Source organism: Alexandromys fortis, unplaced genomic scaffold (genome assembly GCF_014885135.2).
Source record: "Alexandromys fortis isolate MF-2015 unplaced genomic scaffold, M_Fortis_MF-2015_v1.1 scaffold_123, whole genome shotgun sequence".
NCBI lineage: Eukaryota > Metazoa > Chordata > Mammalia > Rodentia > Cricetidae > Alexandromys > Alexandromys fortis.
Window position 1 is genome coordinate 3,303,885 of NW_026068003.1, and position 17,650 is coordinate 3,321,534.

At 40.5% G+C, this 17,650-nt stretch overlaps 1 protein-coding gene and 1 pseudogene across 1 annotated transcript in view; both read right to left on the reverse strand.

Moving 5' to 3' along the window:
* Positions 1–17,650, reverse strand: part of Fhit (fragile histidine triad diadenosine triphosphatase) — a 1,394,727-nt gene that overhangs the window by 999,477 nt on the left and 377,600 nt on the right. The window lies entirely within an intron of this gene.
* Positions 5,322–5,531, reverse strand: LOC126513038 (U6 snRNA-associated Sm-like protein LSm5; annotated as a pseudogene).

The following is a 17,650-nucleotide window of genomic DNA, read 5'->3' on the forward strand; positions in this document are numbered from 1 at the left end:
TAATTTTACTATGTTAAAGTTAAAGCCTTTTTTTGTTTAAACAGAAAAAGGGGAACTGATGTGGGAGTGATTTCTTATTAATAAAGAAACTGCCTCGGCCCTCATAGGACAGAAAATTAGGTAGGCGGAGTAGACAGAGGAGAATGCTGGGAAAAAGAAGCTGAGTGAAGAGTCGCCATGATGCTCCCACTCCAGACAGACGCAGGTTAAGATCCTCCCTGGTAAGCCAGCTCGTGGGCTACACAGAATATTAGAAATGGGTTAGAACAATATGTAAGAGCTAACCAATAAGAAACTGGACCTAGCCGGGCCAGGCAGTGTTTGAAAGCATACAGTTTCCGTGTAATTATTTCTGGGTATAAACTAGCCATGCGGGTGGCCGGGTGCCGGGGACGCAGCCCCGCCTCTCCTAATTCAACATTGGGTAATACTATAATTGCTCCTTGGTGTTGACGGAGGTTTCTGTCCTGCCCGGTTCCCACAGTCGTTAACTCCCAAAGAATCACACAGAAGTCTACATTAGTTATAAACTGATTGGCCTAGTAGCTCAGACTTCTTATTTAATCTTATAACTTATATTAGCCCATTGTTCTTGTCTATGTTAGTCACATGGTTCGGTACCTTATTTGGTGAGGTGGTCACATCTTGCTTCCTCTAAGGCTGGGTCACACCTGCAGAATGTGCTTCCCTCTTCCCAGAATTCTCACTGCCCCACTTATACTTCCTGCCTGACTACTGGCCAATCAGCATTTATTTAAAATATAAGTGACAGGGTATAAACCATTGTCCCACTGCATCTTGGCTTACAATGGGCCTGGGTTCCAGGATGCCCATCACAAGCTGAAGATGCTGCGTAAGTAGAAAATGCATTTACTGCACAGGCAACACAGTCCTCTTGTGGTCTCATGGCTGCCAGGGAACTTGGCAACACAGTCCCCTCATGGTCTCAACTTAGCAACACAGTCCCCTCGTGGTCTCATGGCTGCCGGGGAACTTAGCAACACAGTCCCCTCGTGGTCTCATGGCTGACAGGGAACTTAGCAACACAGTCTCCTGGTGGTCTCAGTGCTGACACAGAGTCAGGCTCACTCCTGTAAGTCATGAGCACCTATTGCTGGCCTGGAAAAAAGATCTCCATTTAGAATTGGACGTCTATTTTCCATTTATTACATACTTGTTTTGTACTTTCATCAAACTAAAAATCATTAAGCCAGATCATCTTCAGTCACTGGCCTGTGGTTATGGAGACTGCAGTCAGTAGCCCCTGAGAGGCAGCTGGCTCTACAGCTGACACTATCCAGGCATTTTCCCACACTGAGCCATGAGATGCTCACATGGACCTTTGGAGTACTTTCTAAAGGAATGGCTCAAGCACACAGGGTGAACTAACAGTGATACCCAGATGACACCTTTCCTGTGTTCCAGTGTCTAGGCTAATTTAATCCAGAAAATGAAAGAATTTATATGACTATCAAGACATCCTGTCTACTCTGTAATTTAGTATAATTGTAAACATATATGTATATACATATATATATAAAATCATTTATTACTATTATTTTACAAAGAAGCAGCCTCACGGCTGAGGACATAGCTCAGTGAGCAAAGCCATTGTCACAGAGGAGTGAGGACAGGAGTCCAGATCCCCAGAGCTCACAAAAAGGCAGGAACAATAGTGCATGTCTTCAATGCACCCAAAGGTGAAATGAGAAGCAGAGGCAGAAGGTGCCAAGAAGCCAGTGGACCAGCCACTCTGGTTGGCGCACTCAGCAACGAAAGCCTTTCTTAGACAACATAGAAGGCAAGGTCTAAACACCTGAGAAAGTCCTCTGATTCTGCACACGGTCACAGAGGACTGGCACAAAAGCACACAGGAACAGAAAGTTCACATATACCCCCCCCCACCCCCGTATGGCTTAGTATCTTTTTGGTTACCTGAGTTGCTATTCCCCTTGGGTAGATACCATGATGTTCTGAGATGCACAAAACTGGTTTTCCTACTTTCCCTAGAGGAGAAATCTGTTCTTATTCATTTAAGAAATTATTTTTTTAAGATACATTTTACTTAGCCCAGTAGATCAAAAGTATTTCAACATGTAATAAAATTTATGATATATTAAAATTTTTATGTTAAGCATTCAAAATTAAGAGTATATTTTATATTTATGGCCAATCGGAGATCATAGCGCCTATGCATGCTGAGGGTCCACATATCAAGTGTAGTTAGAGTTAACAGGAGTTCATAAGGGCATTTAGGGTTAGACCACACAATCCTGGAAGAACCACAGCTATTTGTATTTCTAGGTTTTTTTTTTTTTCTCGGGCTGGATGGATTCCCTACCAAGAGGTTGGTCTAGACCAGGAAAGAACAGGATCCCATATGGATTTCACTTAAGCCCCCTGTTTTTGTGTGGGTTCTGCTGACCTCTGCATGTCCCGCTCTTCACTCTCTCCAGCCTTCCCTCTGATGCAGAAGAGAGAGCAGCTCCCAGCTCTGCAGGAGGGCAGAGACCCTAGTGCTCTAACAGGTGTTTGGAATCTCTCCATTGCTCCTTTAAGATTCCTTAACTCCCACTTAGAACATGGTGACAATAGTTCCTGATCCTTTCGGGGATCAGAATTGAGCTTTCACTGCTTACAGCTTCCCCCGCCCCCCAGCTTTCGAAGCTGTTCCTGTAATTATAGTCCTCCGTTGCCTAACAACAGGGACACCTTCTTTTAACTCTTCTTAGACAACTCTATCAGCATCAAACAACACGGAGTGCACTTATGTAAACTCAGATGCGACAGTATTTCCAGGCAATGGAATCTTACAGGACCTGGGTCAGTTACAGAACTGTTAATTTTAGTACTCTTTTTTTCTTCTACTTCAATTGATTCTCCCCTTCCGTCTTTTAAAATAGATCTTATGTTTTGAAATAATTATACAGCCACATGCAGATTGTAATTAGAGACACAGAGAGACTCCATATACCCTTTACCTAATTTCCTATGGCGATGATACGCTGTAAAACACCACCCCCAGGATTCTGATACAACGTGGTATTTCCCTTCCCACTAAGATCAACTTGCTAACCTTCAGGTGCCAAAACGCCTCCTCTCACCCATTCTCCCTTAATACCTGATAAGCATTAATCTGTACTTCCAAAATTTAGCTATCCAGAAGGAATGATATGGTATGTAATCTTTGCATCCCTCTGCCCAACCCAAGCTCTTGAGTATTTAACCAACTATTCCCATGGATCAAGTTCCTTGCTCAGTAGTGCCCACAGGAAGAACAGACTGCTTGTTTAGCCACTAGATTACTGGAGCACAATCTTCTTTTGAGTTGATAGACAGAATTTGCTGGAAAATGGGTAAAATGTCTCAACGCTTTCCAGGTTTTTTTTTTTCCCAACTCTTGATATGGAAAATGCTTTCTGTATTCTCAATACAAGGATTATTTTTGTTGTTGTTTTTGTTGTTCCTTTCTTCGCTTTTAGAAACATGCTTTGAAGATATTTCCTACTCCGTAGCTTGCCTATGCCTCCTCTGAGAGGGCTTCCAGAGAGGGAGCTTCCGCTCTGGTGTAGCCCAGTGCACGCCTTCCCTTCCCCTCTTACAGGCTGTGTTTTGCAACAAACCTAAGAATTCTTGGCTTGGTTGGAGCCCAGAGACTTCCTCTTATGCTGTCATCTAAGCTTTATGGTTCTGTATTTCACATTTTAATTTAAAATATTTTTACTTCATTTTTATATTGGGTAGGAAGCATAGTGCAAGAGCCCAGCTTTTGTCTGTTAATCCAGATCATTTCTTGAAAGGCCTTGTTCGTTCATGTGAAGGAAACTGCATTCCTGTCAAAACCAGTAGGGTCTATGAGTTTGGGCCTATGTTGAGATTCTTTTATTCTGTTCCATTGACTTATGTGTCTATTCATGAATACTCATGCTACAGGTACATACTAAGTCTCAAAATTGGGTAGACCATTTCTTCCAATTTCATTGTACTTATTTTTTTTTAAATTACTTTATGTTCATTGGTGTTTTGCCTCCATGCACATCTGTGTGAGAGTGTCCGAAGTCCTAGGTCTGGAGTTACAGACGGGTGTGAGCTACAATGTGGGAGCTTGGAATCGAACCTGGGTCCTCTTGAAGAACAGCCAGTGCTGTTAATCACTGAGATATGTCTTCAGCTCCTTTTTGTACTTCTTTAACACTGTTTTAGTGACTTCAACTACTTTGTGTAGCAGTTTGAATGAAAGTGGCCCCCAAGACTCATAGGGTGTGGCATTGTTGGAGGTGTGACCTTATTGAATAGGTGTGCTCTTGTTGGAGGAAGAGTGTCAGTGCCGGTGGGCTCTGAGGTTTCAGAAGGTCAAGCTGGACCCAGTGGCTCTCAATGGCTCTCTGTCTTTCTTCCTGATGTCTGCAGATCCAGATATAAAACTCTTCACAACTTCTCCAGCACATGTCTGCCTGCATGCTGCCACGCTTCCTGCCATGTTGCTAATGGAGCCCCACATAAATGCTTTCCTTTATAAGAGGTTTCATGGTCACAGTGTCACCCTAACTAAGAGACTTTGTTGCAAATAACTTTTAGGATAGTCTTGCCTATATCTAAAATAAGATTTGAAAAGGAATGGCATTAATTTTACATGTAATTTTGGACAAAATTACCATCATTATATGCTAAGACTTAAAACTGTGAGCATGATTGTAGTCCTGTATTTAGTTACATTTTCTTTTATTTGTTTCATCTGCATTGCAAAGTTTTGGCACACAAGTTTTATAAAGAGTTCATTAGATTCATCTGAACACTTCATGTATGGCTGCAGTATAAATTGTATGATATTTTTAATCCCACTGTCCACAGTCATAGCTACCACACAGAACCATGGTGGTCTTCTTCATCTTGTATTCCACAACTCAGTCTGGCTCATTCACTACCTTCAGCAGTTGATTTTGTGTGTCCTTTATTTCTATGCGGATCACTTAAATTTTTTTGTGTAGAAAATCATGTTGCAAGCGCCAATGTTTCCCCTTCTTCCTATTTTTCTGTCTTTTATCCCCTTTGTTTCCTTACTGCTTTGATTAGAACTCCCCGTATGATGCTGAATAGCAGCGAATATAGATCTCCTCTGGTATTTCATCTCATTTGCTTTTACCCAAAACATTTTAATTCTTCAGTCTTCAAACAAGTCAAACTCCTCTTTTCCCAAAATAATTAGGGTTAGCTTAGAAAAATGGGTGTGTACCTCCAAAGCATTTCCCTCCAATGAAAATTAGCTTTATGAAAATTTAAACATCAAAAGTGTTGTTTTTTTTTTTTAAAGTCAGAATTTATCATAAATCAAAGAAATCCATTCGTGTGTCAGGCCCTTCTCCTCCAGGAACTAGCATGGCTCTATTTCTTGCACTCAGTAAAATCTGATGTCATCTGGTAATCCTTTCTCCTTCTAGTGGAATTCCAAACTCTGTTCTATCTCCCAGCACCACATTGAAAAAGTTATCAAATTTCACAAGTGTTTCAGCAGTTTCTTTACCATGCTTCATGGCAATGTAAATTCTTGATCCTATAGAGAGTCTATAAGCTCCAGTGGCAGGAGCTGCAATAGGTTCGCAATCTAGGCAGAGCCAGGGCCATGTTGGAAGTCCTTGTGATACTTCTTAATATTTTGGGGAACATATGCTGCTTTTCATCGTTAAGTATATTTGTTATGGGCATTGATTTTTATATTTATTTATTTGTATGTGTATACGTATGCATGTGGGCATGTGTGCATGTGTCTTGGTGTTAGTACATAGCCAGAGGACAACTTTTAATCAGTTCTCTCCTTCTACCATGTGGGTAGAACTCGGGTTTTCAGGCTTGGCAGCAAGTGGTCTGCCCCGTCAGTCACTGGTGGGTGGTGGGCTTTTATACTCTTGACATTTACCAAGCTGAGAAAGTTCCCTTAAATTCTGAGAGTCTTTTCATAACCCAATGTGGAATTTTGTTAAATGCCTTTTCCTTATTTATGTTTTTTGTTATCTTTAATCTGCTAATGGGATAGATTATATTGATTAAATTTTAAGTAATCAACAGAATTATATTGATAAATTTAATAGTGAAGCAGGCTTGCATCTTGGAAATAGACTCAGTTTTATCACGATCTATAATTCTCCCTCTTTTTTTGGAACTTTGTTTGCTACAATTTCATTAATAATTTTTTGGTTCCATGTTCATCAGAGTCGGGGCAATGTAGTTTCTGTACTGCTTTTGTTTATTTGGGAATCTTGTTTAAATATGTATGTGTGTTTATATATATATATATACATATACAATATGTTCATAAAATTAATTAGAAATAAATGGTATAAAATTGAATTAATCAGTAAAACTATGTATGCCTAAATAGTCTTCTATTACATATTTTTAAAAGGATGAATTCAATATTCCTAGTTGTTAGGAGCTATTCATATTATCTATTTTCTGTGGATCAACTACAGGAATTTAATAGTTTTGGACCGTGTTGAATTCTATCTAAGTGGTCAAATGCTGTGTAAGTACAGTATGCTGTCATTATCATCCTAATGCCTATTGTGTCTGTAGTGATGGCTCCTGTTTCATGTCTCATACTTAGTCTTCTTTCTATATTGATTTTCAGTGAGAATCAGCTATTCCTGCTTTACTTGCATTGAGGTTTTTACAGTATATGCTCACTGTGCTTTCAGTCTGTTTCCAATTGATTCAAGGGCACTGTATTTTATAGACTGATGACAGCCAGGCTAACCTCTGTACTTAAAAACATTTAGCTACAACAGAATTGCTATGTTTTAAGATACCATATCTTATTCTTTGTTTGTTCTCTTTGCTTTTTTGCTTTTGTTCTTTACATTTTTTCTACTTTTTGTGAGCTATTTGAACATTTGAGTAGTTTATTTGGCACACCTAATGTATGACTTTGCAGTTTTTGTAGCTATGTTAAATATGACATTATGCATTCATAAAGTAAACAGTTCTCGATATCTTCATCCTGTCAATTTGAATAAGAATTAAAACTTCTCTTTGCATCCTTACCTGTGCCCATAAAACCGCGATTTGACTTCTTCTTCTACACACATCTGCTTCACATCTTCATCAGGGCATTCAATCTTCCAACACCATTCAGAACTCTCAAGATCATTTTGACTTTTCTTTCTGCTGTTCCAAAATTCCATCTTAATGGTTTTCATTGTTTAGGAAGATCAGCTAGCAGCAAGTCTTCTCAGTTTTCTTTCCTCTGAGAAGCCATTAACTCCATATTCATGGCTGAAGGACATTTTCACTGGTTGTGGATTCTAGGCTGACTGTTGACTGTTGATATTTTCATTCAGTCCTTAGAAGTTTTAAACTCCTGAGTGCCAGTAGAAACTCGAGGGTAAAAAAGTATATATAATAAACTGTACCCTCTTGGGTTGAAGAGTAACCAGGGTACTCTGGTTCTAGCAGGAGTAACAGACATGGGAAATTGATTATAGTAACATATGATGGGGGAGAAATGTACTTAATTAGACTAATGGTCAGAGAAAGGGATGAGATGCTGAGTTTGAGCAGAAGTTGCATCTAACAGATGGGTGTCTGTAGATGCAGATGGAGATAATATAAGGCAGGGTACTGAACCTCATCTCCACTCAGGCTTAAAAGTCTATTTGTATATGTTTGGAGCTGCTACATAGATAAAACAGGTAATTATGCATTTAAACCTCTGGTTAGTAGAATCACACTCTTTCAAAGAATTATTAGCTTTCTTTTTAGTCTTATAGGGATGAAAATCTAGTTTATAAAGTGTTATAAAGTGGCAACAAAGAGAAAACTGGAACTCTGAATTCTGTCTTCTGCACTCCAATTTGCATTTGTTCCCCTCCCCCCATCTGCCAGGTGACTTCAGTAAATAGCACGCTGCAATCAGGGCAAGGCTGCAGGCTTTATCACATTCCCGAACATGAAATTTTTGCAATGCCATTGGCTAAGAGGAACATAAATGCATGCATACTTCGTCAAATTTGCATTCTCCAGAAGTACTTGGTATCCAGAGACCTTCAGGTTGTGGCTGACTCTATGCTGTCCTGCCCCCCCCCCCTCCCAAGCTTGCCATGGACCTAGAGCCTTTTCAGGGAAGGAAACAAATTATTTCTATAGGTGCTGTGTAGTGATGTGACTATAAAGTATGCCAACTTTTGGTGAACAATCATTTCAGAGAAGAACAGCAGGCTTAGCTACTTCCTTGTTTGCTTTTTAGTCCAACTGTGTAAAAGAAATGCGTGTCACCCGCATGCTGCCTCTCAGAGGCCTAAGTTCTTGAACTTGGAGACAAGGAAGAGATCTGGGGCCTAGGGAGATGGCATAGTCATTAAAGCATGTGCTTCACAAGTATGAGCCTGAGCTCAAATCTGCAAGGCCTATGTAAAAGCTGTCATCTCTGTAAAAAGCTGTCCCCTATGTAAAAGCTGTCACATAGGTAAAAAGGTAGACCCATGTCTATAATCCTAGGACATAAAGGCAAAGACAGAAAGATTCTAAAGCTTGCTGCCAGCTAGTCTTGATCTCCAAATTTGATGGAAGACTGTCTCAAAAAGTAAGCTGGAGGACAATAAAGGAAGATGCCTTATAGGAACCTTTGACATCACAAATATGTGCATGCCTACTCTCTCTCTCTCTCTCTCTCTCTCTCTCTCTCTCTTTCTCTCTCTCTCTCTCTCTCTCTCTCTCTCTCACACACACACACACACACACACACACACAAACTAAAATAAGGTGACAAGATTCCCCTTGGAGACTGATTTTAATCTACACATTGAAATCAGATGCTTCAATTTATCTATTTATTCATGTATTTATTTAAATTTACTTTTATTATTTTTAAATTATGTATTCATGTGCATGTGAGTGCTGGTGCCCTCAGAGGCCAGGGGTATTAGATCTTCCTGGAGCTGGAGTTATAGGCAGCTGTGAGATTCTGAACTTGATTGACAGGAATGGAACCCAGGCCCTCTGTGGGACTACCAAGGACTCTTAAACAGTGAGGCAGTTCTTGAGCCCTAGGTTCCTCAGTTCTTAAAGGTCAAACTGTTTAACAGAACAAGAAATCTGAAAAAAAGCCCATCAAAAATGAAGAGGTTGATGGTGAGATTATTTTAGCAGGACAGGAAAAGGAGGTCAAAGAACTCCCTGGTTAGGGCTGGAAACAGCAAACTGGAAAGAAACATGATTATGTTTCTTTTTCATTGAGATATTTTCCCTTTCAATTTGCATGACTTTTATTTCATGCCATACTGTTGTTTTCTGTTGGGTTTGACCACACTGTGTACAGTGTTGTCAGTGTGTACAGTGTAGTCAGCGTGTACAGTGCAGTCAGCGTGTACAGTGCAGTCAGCGTGTACAGTGTCAGTGTGTACAGTGCCATCAGTGTGATTCAGTCTCCATGTGATCTGACACTATCCTTTGGCCTCTATGAGAGGCCTCACAAGCACCATGCAGAGATGCGCACGTAAACACATCTATAAAATCTAGGAGCTGGAGAGACAGCTCAACAGTTCACAGCACTTACTGCTGTACCAGGATCCTAGGTTCAGTTCCCGGCATCCCACAGTCTCTCATAACCATCTATAAATCCACTTTCAGGTGACCCAGTGGTCTCTTTGGGCCTCTGTAGGCACCAGACATGCACAAGTATACATACACACACACACACACACACACACACACACACACACACAGAGAGAGGCAAATACCCAGACAATGAAAATAAATGAAACTATTTTTAACAATAAGAAGTCACTGTAACAATATTTTTTATTTTTCCCCTTTAGATTCTGTGAATTTTTATTCTACTCTCTTCTGTTTGGTCCAGTGTTTAATCTAGAGAAGTCAAAGTGTGATCCTTCATTTCATCTTACTATATGGAAGATGAAACCGTTCTACCCCCAGCATATTTTGAATAATGAGCTATGATATCATAAGTTACCTTTCAGAAGACATAAAATTTAAGAGTGTGGCAGTGAAGGAACAGCTGTCAATCTTCTGAATTAATTCCTACATGAATTATATATTTACATAATTTATTAGAACAATTACAACACATCCTTGTTGTCTTTTAATTGGATTATTCCTTGTTCTGGTAATTATACTAGACAAGGGAGAAAAATAATTTCAGGATTCCAGAATCATCTGTAGACTGTGTGGGAAGCGAGTGATCGATAATGCTAATCTTCTGAACACTTAAATTCTTCGAAAGAGATCCCTTTGTCTTGAATGTTTCTTTGCATAATCAGCGTTATTTCTCACTGTCTGGCTTATCTTGCCTAAAGTTTGAGAGTAAATACACTGGACATATAACAGATATTTATTCCACTGTCAGAAGCCTGGCAAGGCTGGGCCACCTCCAGCGTCTCAGGCATTGCTTCACTTCCTTAAAAAATGCCGACAGGTAACCGCAAACGAAGGATTTAGGATCCCAGGCACGTCCTAAGTTTGCACACCTAACCGGGAAGATGGAAGACTTTGCTACCGCAGGCCTAGGTAAACTATCCTGGCTTGAAAATCAGTGAAATTGTTGTAATGTTTTCATAAAGCCACTAAATACTATAAGAAGAATAACTGTCAGCCCCCTACATGCAGAGATAATTTGTAGAAATTAACTGAGGGATGATAGGAAAGATGGGCAAATTCAGTCTCTGTCTTGGTTTATGCAGAGCATGGGATGCTGTCCGAAGTGCTCACTTGTGTTCTGTGCACTGGTCACCAGACATGGAGAACATCACGGAGAGCAATTCCCAGAACTTGCAGGACTCAGAATCTGAGAGTCGGGAATTGGTATCATCCATCCTCTGGCACAGCCTGGCAGTTGGTTAAACAGTGTTGGGAGACACAGAATTGACCCCAGTGAATCTGGATCTCTGTGATACTCGGCAGCACAGGTACCCATCCCCCAGCCTCAATTACAGGAATCTCGGTTGGCCTCCGTCAATGTAGAGTCCTAATTAGACCATGTCTAGACAGTATTGATCTCTTACCAGGAAAGAGATTCAGAGTGTGACTTCTTTTCTAGCTTAGTCCGAATGACACCCAAGTTGTGATATTTCATTCACACATTGCCTCCCTAACACAGTCTTAGGTAAGATACAAGGGCTTCCTTTCATGGCATAGAAAATGTGGATGCTTGATTCTGATAGTCAAATAGTATGTAAGAAATCCTAGAGAAATTAGATGAGTCTTTAATATATTTTTTTTTGCTCAGTAAAAGAAACACACTTTGAAGAAGCCAAACATCCACATAATCAGCCAGAGCGATAACTGAAGTTAATTTGGCTAAAATATCTCAAGGAGACATCATTAGCTTACCCCACCCAAAAGGCTTTCCATGAAAACCCGGGGGCACCCCTAAAAACTGCTGTGCAGCCCAGTTTGGAAGACATGCTTCTGTAGGTTCCCCCCTTCTTCTACCTTCAGACTGGTCAGACATGTGGGGTAGACTACTAGCCTGGAGGCATCAAAGTCTTGCATTTGGTCGCACTATAGGGAGGCATTCCAAAGCTAGACCGAGCCGAGCATCCCGTGTGTCTGCACAAAGTCAGGCAGGGAATGCAGTTTGTAGTTGCGGCAGGAATGGAGTGCAGACAACAGGTGGGTATAAGCTGCAGGAGCAAACAGAATTCCATCTTTCTAAGGTGAGATGTAGCCAAGGTTGCCATATCCAGGTGGTTCTCCAGGCATGTTTTGACCCCATGGTAAACAGTACCCTGTTACTGTGTTGCAACAATACCAACTTACAAACTGACTGTGCAAACAAAAACTACCCAGGGAGACTGTCCCCAGCGGCACGAGGTGCGCATGACACCACCTAAAGTAGAGGGATCAGTTGTGTGCCTGATAACTAAATGTTTTACTAGTCTCGTGACACCAGGAGAAAGTTCCACAGGCTTCTAAGATCTTGAACTGGATGATAAAATGATCGAGTTTTGCTGCCCAAACTGAAGCTGAGAGGGTTAACAGCAGGGGTGTGTCATAACTAGAGAGGTATCTGTTGAGGACGCAGGGTGTGTCCCCCAAAGCCAATGGCACTGTATGCAGTTTGCTGTGACCATGGTAAAGATACTGCACTGCTCTTTAACAGACTGGAGGGGAAGGCCATAGTGCATCTTCCCTTCTCAGTATACGAACAACACAGTGAGAAGCAAGAGAGAAAGAATGGTGCATGTTCCCTCGACTCTTTTCAGGCAAGGCATGTAACAAAAGGAAGATCAAGTAGAGGTGCGATTGTGGTTCACTTCCAGGGATGAGGGTGACTTACAGGTCACCTTGATCCTGACCCCCAGGGCAAGATGTGCATATATGTTACTCCTCCTTATTAATAGAGAAAGAATGGCAGAAAGTAATGCTTGGAAATATATCTAAGAGACATAAAACTCATTTTAAATATGGCACAAACAGTTGTTACTTGGGGCCATCTTGTTGTAGAAAGTTTACTTTCTCTAGCGAAATGTAGACTCTTGCAGATGCATTGAGAATAACACAAAGGCTTGCCATAGTATCTTTTCGGAGCTTTACTCAAACATTCTGATTTTGCCAAATGCTAAATCAGTTAAACTTAACAGGAGAACCATTTCATTATTGATTAGGTGATCAGTTTTCAATGTGCATGAACTTTGAACATGAATAAGTAGTAAGTTCTAGAAATCAGAAATTAAACCAGATATCTCAACAGAAAGGGATGAAGACATTTTGCATGATTTTAGGACATTGACTTTCTTAGGTTTTGAATAAAGTTATTGACCCTGGAGCAGAAAGAACCCTCTGCAAGAACAAAGAGCAGGGTTTTTTTTTCCTGCTTCCAGGCAAGAAGAGTGTAAAGATGAAAGCTGGTTCTTAAGACTCCCCAGCATGTGGTTTAACATATTGTCTAACTTTAAAATATCTTAAAATGTCATGTGATCATTCCTCCTAATGACTAACTAATATAATTCTCTACTATATGATCAGTTGTTTCTTGGTGCCATGGTGAAGACACAAACATAACTATCAGCCTCTCTCATTTTTTGCAAAGTCATAATCCAGCCCTTTCTTTGTAAATGTGATCATTCATATCTATAATGATTTTCTAAACTTAGTTGAAATCATTCTTAGCTTTGTAAAATCAGTACAAGTAATAGAAAAAGTTCTTATTTTACAATGATGAAAATAAAGGGCTTCCCCCATTTTTCTCAATTTCTTTATGAGCTCTGTTTGGTACTGTATTACAGTGTCCACATCATCCTGACAAATTCCCTGAGGTGTGCTTACTCACTGTGCCACAGTCTTGTGACCTCCTGGCTTTTTTTCGGATGTCCTAATTTGTTGTAAATTAGTAAATCCTACCATTTCTGGTTTCCATTGTTCTCGTTTACTAAATTCAGGATGAATGTGAAATTTATTTGGCAAGGAAGTCATAACTCTTTATTTCCAGCTTGCATTAACAGCAATCTTAATAATCATTATATGTTTAAGTATAGCAAAGACAAATTTTGTTAAAAATATTAGTGCTCAAGGCCTTCCATTTCCTGACAAAATAAATTAAGGTTGCATAACCTTTTCCTCTTTCCCCCAGTTTCGAGGAGAAACATCATAGTTTTCAAACCGTGTTGATAGAAATAAAAACACAGCAGGAGAAATGAAGGGAGAACGGGAGGAGCCTGCAGGGCTGAAGGCAGAACAAATGAGAACTGGGGAGGGGGAGGGAAAAGGGAGGCGGCGGTGGGGAAGAGACAGAAATCTTTCATAAATTTAAAAAAAAAAAGATGCTGGGAAGTGAACTCAGGTCCTCTATAAGAGCAATGAATGTTCTTAACTCCCCAGCATCACTGATCTATTTTTTAAAAGAATACAAATATAATAAGCAAAATTTATATAAAATGCAAACGTAAACATGCAAAAAAAAGAAAGTAAAGGGCGAAGGAGGGAGGGAGGGAAAGAGAGAGAAAGAGAGGGAAAAGGAAGGAAGAGAAGTAGGGGAAAATGCATGAACAATGTGAATGGCTATCAGGGGGATGTCACAGGGAAGAATATTAATAAAAGCTACAGAAATTTCAAGGTTCTTGGAGTAAAAAGTAAACTGAAAATTAAAAAACAAAGCATACATTGTATTAATCTTAAGACTGAAGGAACCACATAGGCCACAGGATTTATGCCTGTTATGCAAATAGTTCCCAAAGCTGCTGTGTACCTGTTGATTTCTATCTTTCAGTTTCTGTTACATGTTTCAAAAATGCAAAGCACAAATCTGGCCACCCATACACTTTCAAAGATTTTCAACCTGCTTGAAATGAAATTCTACCGATGAACTCAAGGCTGCTGTGTGGGCCCGCCTCACAGACTACTAGAATATTTTTTAAAAATATTTGAAAACATGAAAGGGAAAGTGTCTGTCAATGTCAAATGTAAAGACGACACATTAGGAATGACTGACTGCTTCATGGGGAAGCAGTCTTGAACTGCTTGCCATGTGTCTGCTATGGAGAGAGAAGATAAGGAGAAAAGCCTATAAATTTCACGATAAACTTTGTGCCTAGAAATATTTCTGAAGTCATAAACACTTTGGGCTTTGTTGCTTCACTATTCAGATCACCCAGAAAAGAGGCAAGGATGGGATGATCTGGCTATGGGAATTCTACATGTCTTTTCTTCGCTAAACTATGTTATTAAAAAAACGAACATGGCATAAGATAACATGCATTATTCTCAAGGAGATACATAAAAGAATTTGAAACTGATGTTAAAATATTGTCATATTTCCACCCAAAGTTAGATATTTATAAACTAAACAGCACCAGTAAAGATGTTCCATACAGAAGGAAGAAACATGAAAAGATTAGACAAACTGAGAATTTAGAAACGCACACACACAACATAAAAACGGAAAGGCATTCCTGTGAGCTAAGCAACTGAGACACAGTTATATCTTAGGGAAGAGGATTTAAATGTAAAGCCAGAGCCTAGGGTGAAAGAGGCGTAAAATCAAACACACCACTGAAGAGCTGGAAAACACCCGTAGGGTGCTTGCTATATCGCTTTGTGGATTCAAGCCGACAGTAAATATTTGAAAACAAACAACTCAACTAGGCGAAGGGATGAAGACAAAGAAAAGCACCCATGCAAACACACACTTATTCAAACCACCTTGACTTTAGGGAAACACCAAGTCTCCATCACCGAATCCTTCCAGGTAGGTCAAGGAATGGAATGCAATAAGGCCACTCCATATTTTGTGCTACTTTTTCTTTTGGCTGTGTGTATGTGTGTCTGTGTGCATGTGTAAATGATACGGGCTTTACTGTGATATTTGCACATACGTATATAACATATTTGATTGTGTTAACCCCTTATTATCTTCTCTTATCCTTTTCTTTCCCTCCTACATTATGCTATTTTAATACTAACATTCCATAACTTTAAGATATTTGTTAATTATTATCGACCTGTAGTTGTTAAGGTTAAATAAGATGGATATGTGTAAGCATTATTCACAGTACCTGGGTCAGAGCAGATCTCAATAATGCCTGAGACTTTAACCTAAGCCGTATTCATTAGATCCATATTCACATGCTTTTTGGAGAAAAACCTGCATTTTTTTCCAACCTTGCATGGCCAGTTACAGACCTCCTAAAACAGCTTCTCCCTTGAAATGTTAGGCCTGGAGGATGTGCTCGCTAGTTTTATGTCATCGTGGCACAAGCTGGAGTCATTTGGGAAGACGGGAACCCACTTGAGCAAATGCTCCCACCTGATTGGCCTCTGATTAAGCCTGTAGGTCATTTTTTGGGGGGGGCTTGTTCATTGATGTAGGAGGGTCCCGGTTACTGTGGGCAGTGACATTCCTGGTCTGATGGTCCTGGGTGCCATAAAAAAGCTGGCTGAACAAGCTATGTGGAGCAAGCCCATAAGCAGCAATCCTCCATAGCCATTTCTTCTATTTCTGCCTCTGTGTCCCTGACTTGTGTTCTTGCCTTTACTTCTGTTACTTCAGTTCATGATGGGGTGTGGTCAGTACAAGTAAGTTTGACGTGGGATTCCCCACTATCTGCTGTGACTATGTTTTATTGCTATTGGTGAATAAAGAAGCTACTTGGGCCTATGACAGGGCAGAATATAGCCAGGCAGGAAATCTGATATATAGAGAGAGTAGGGAGAGTCAGGGAGACACCATGTAACTGCTGAAGGAGACAGATGCTGGAACTTTATCCAGTAAGCCACAGCCTTGTGGAGCTACACGGACTGATAGAAATGGATTATTTTAAGATGTAAGAGCTAGCTAGAAATATGTTTAAGCTATTGTCCCAACGGTATTGCAATTATTATAGTTTCTGTGTGAGTATTTTGGGTCTGGACAGCTGGGAAACAAATGAACAGCCTCTGTCTACATAAGCTGATTTGGCCATGGTGTTTTATCACAGCAACAGAACCCCAAAGACAGAGGAGGGCCCACACTGGTGCTAAGCCTGGTGGCTTCAGATGAATTCACTGCACTTAGCCAGTTCTCCTCTCAGAAGACTGGCTCCCTAATGCCAGAGGCATTGAACATGGGAGTCCTAGAACACAGAGCATCAGAAGAGGAAGCTAAGCTTCTTTATCAAAAAGTGACCTGGGAAGATAATCCCGTTCATAAGGTACTTGCCTGATAAGCATGCAGACACATGTCAAATTCACAGAACACACATTAAAAACCCACATGTGGTAGTAGCCCAGTAGTTTATAATCCCAGAACTGGGGTGTGGGGGATGGACAGAGATATGAAGATTCTTGAAATTTGCTGGCCAACCAGTCTGGCTTTGTTGGAGAGTTTTCTGCCTCCTGAAAAGTAGTAGTAGGAGTGTCCCACCAAAACAAAGCAAAAACAAAACAAAACAAAGGAACAAAGGAAGAAAAGGAGGAAGGGAAGGGAAAAAAAGAAAAAGAAAAGGAGAGGTGGATGCTGCCTGGGGACCAGCATCAGAAACTGACTGACCTCCACATGTATGCAACACACAAGTGCACTAACACGTCTGGCCTCCACATGTACTCACTTACGTGCACCTCCAAGCACACAAAAACAATAAAACATTTAAAAAATCCCATCAATTTCACTACAAAAGCAATGAATGAGCAATGAAACCCAATCTTACCTTGTGAGTAAGACTGGTCCATGAGGCCTCTCATTGCCTCTCACTACAAAAATCTAAAAACAGGTACTTTTCTCCTCTCTTTTCTCCTCTTTCCACTTCTCTTCTTCTTTTTTTTTCTTGTAATTTTTGACCATGGTCAATAGAGATCAAAAAGGGGGATCAAATGGACTTGCCTCTGAGACATTTCTAGGCTACTCTCATTGTTGGGTCTTCATAAGGACTCTATCCAGGGTGCTCAGTGAAGGGAATGAGCCACACCAAATGAAATAGAGATCTTGTAGGGCAATTTCACCCTCAACATATGAGAAAGAACATTTTTCTCTTGGATTTATGGTGTGTCGCCACTGGGATGCTTTCTGCCAGCTTCCCCTAGTTTGTACTTACTGCTTGAGGCTGCCCACTGTGGCCACCACACCATGAATCTATAGGGAGTCTGGCTGTGGCCTGCAGGGAGCTCCCAAGAGACTGACACATCAGGTGCTCTGGAATTGTCTATTTTCCATTCCTCTTCCGAATGT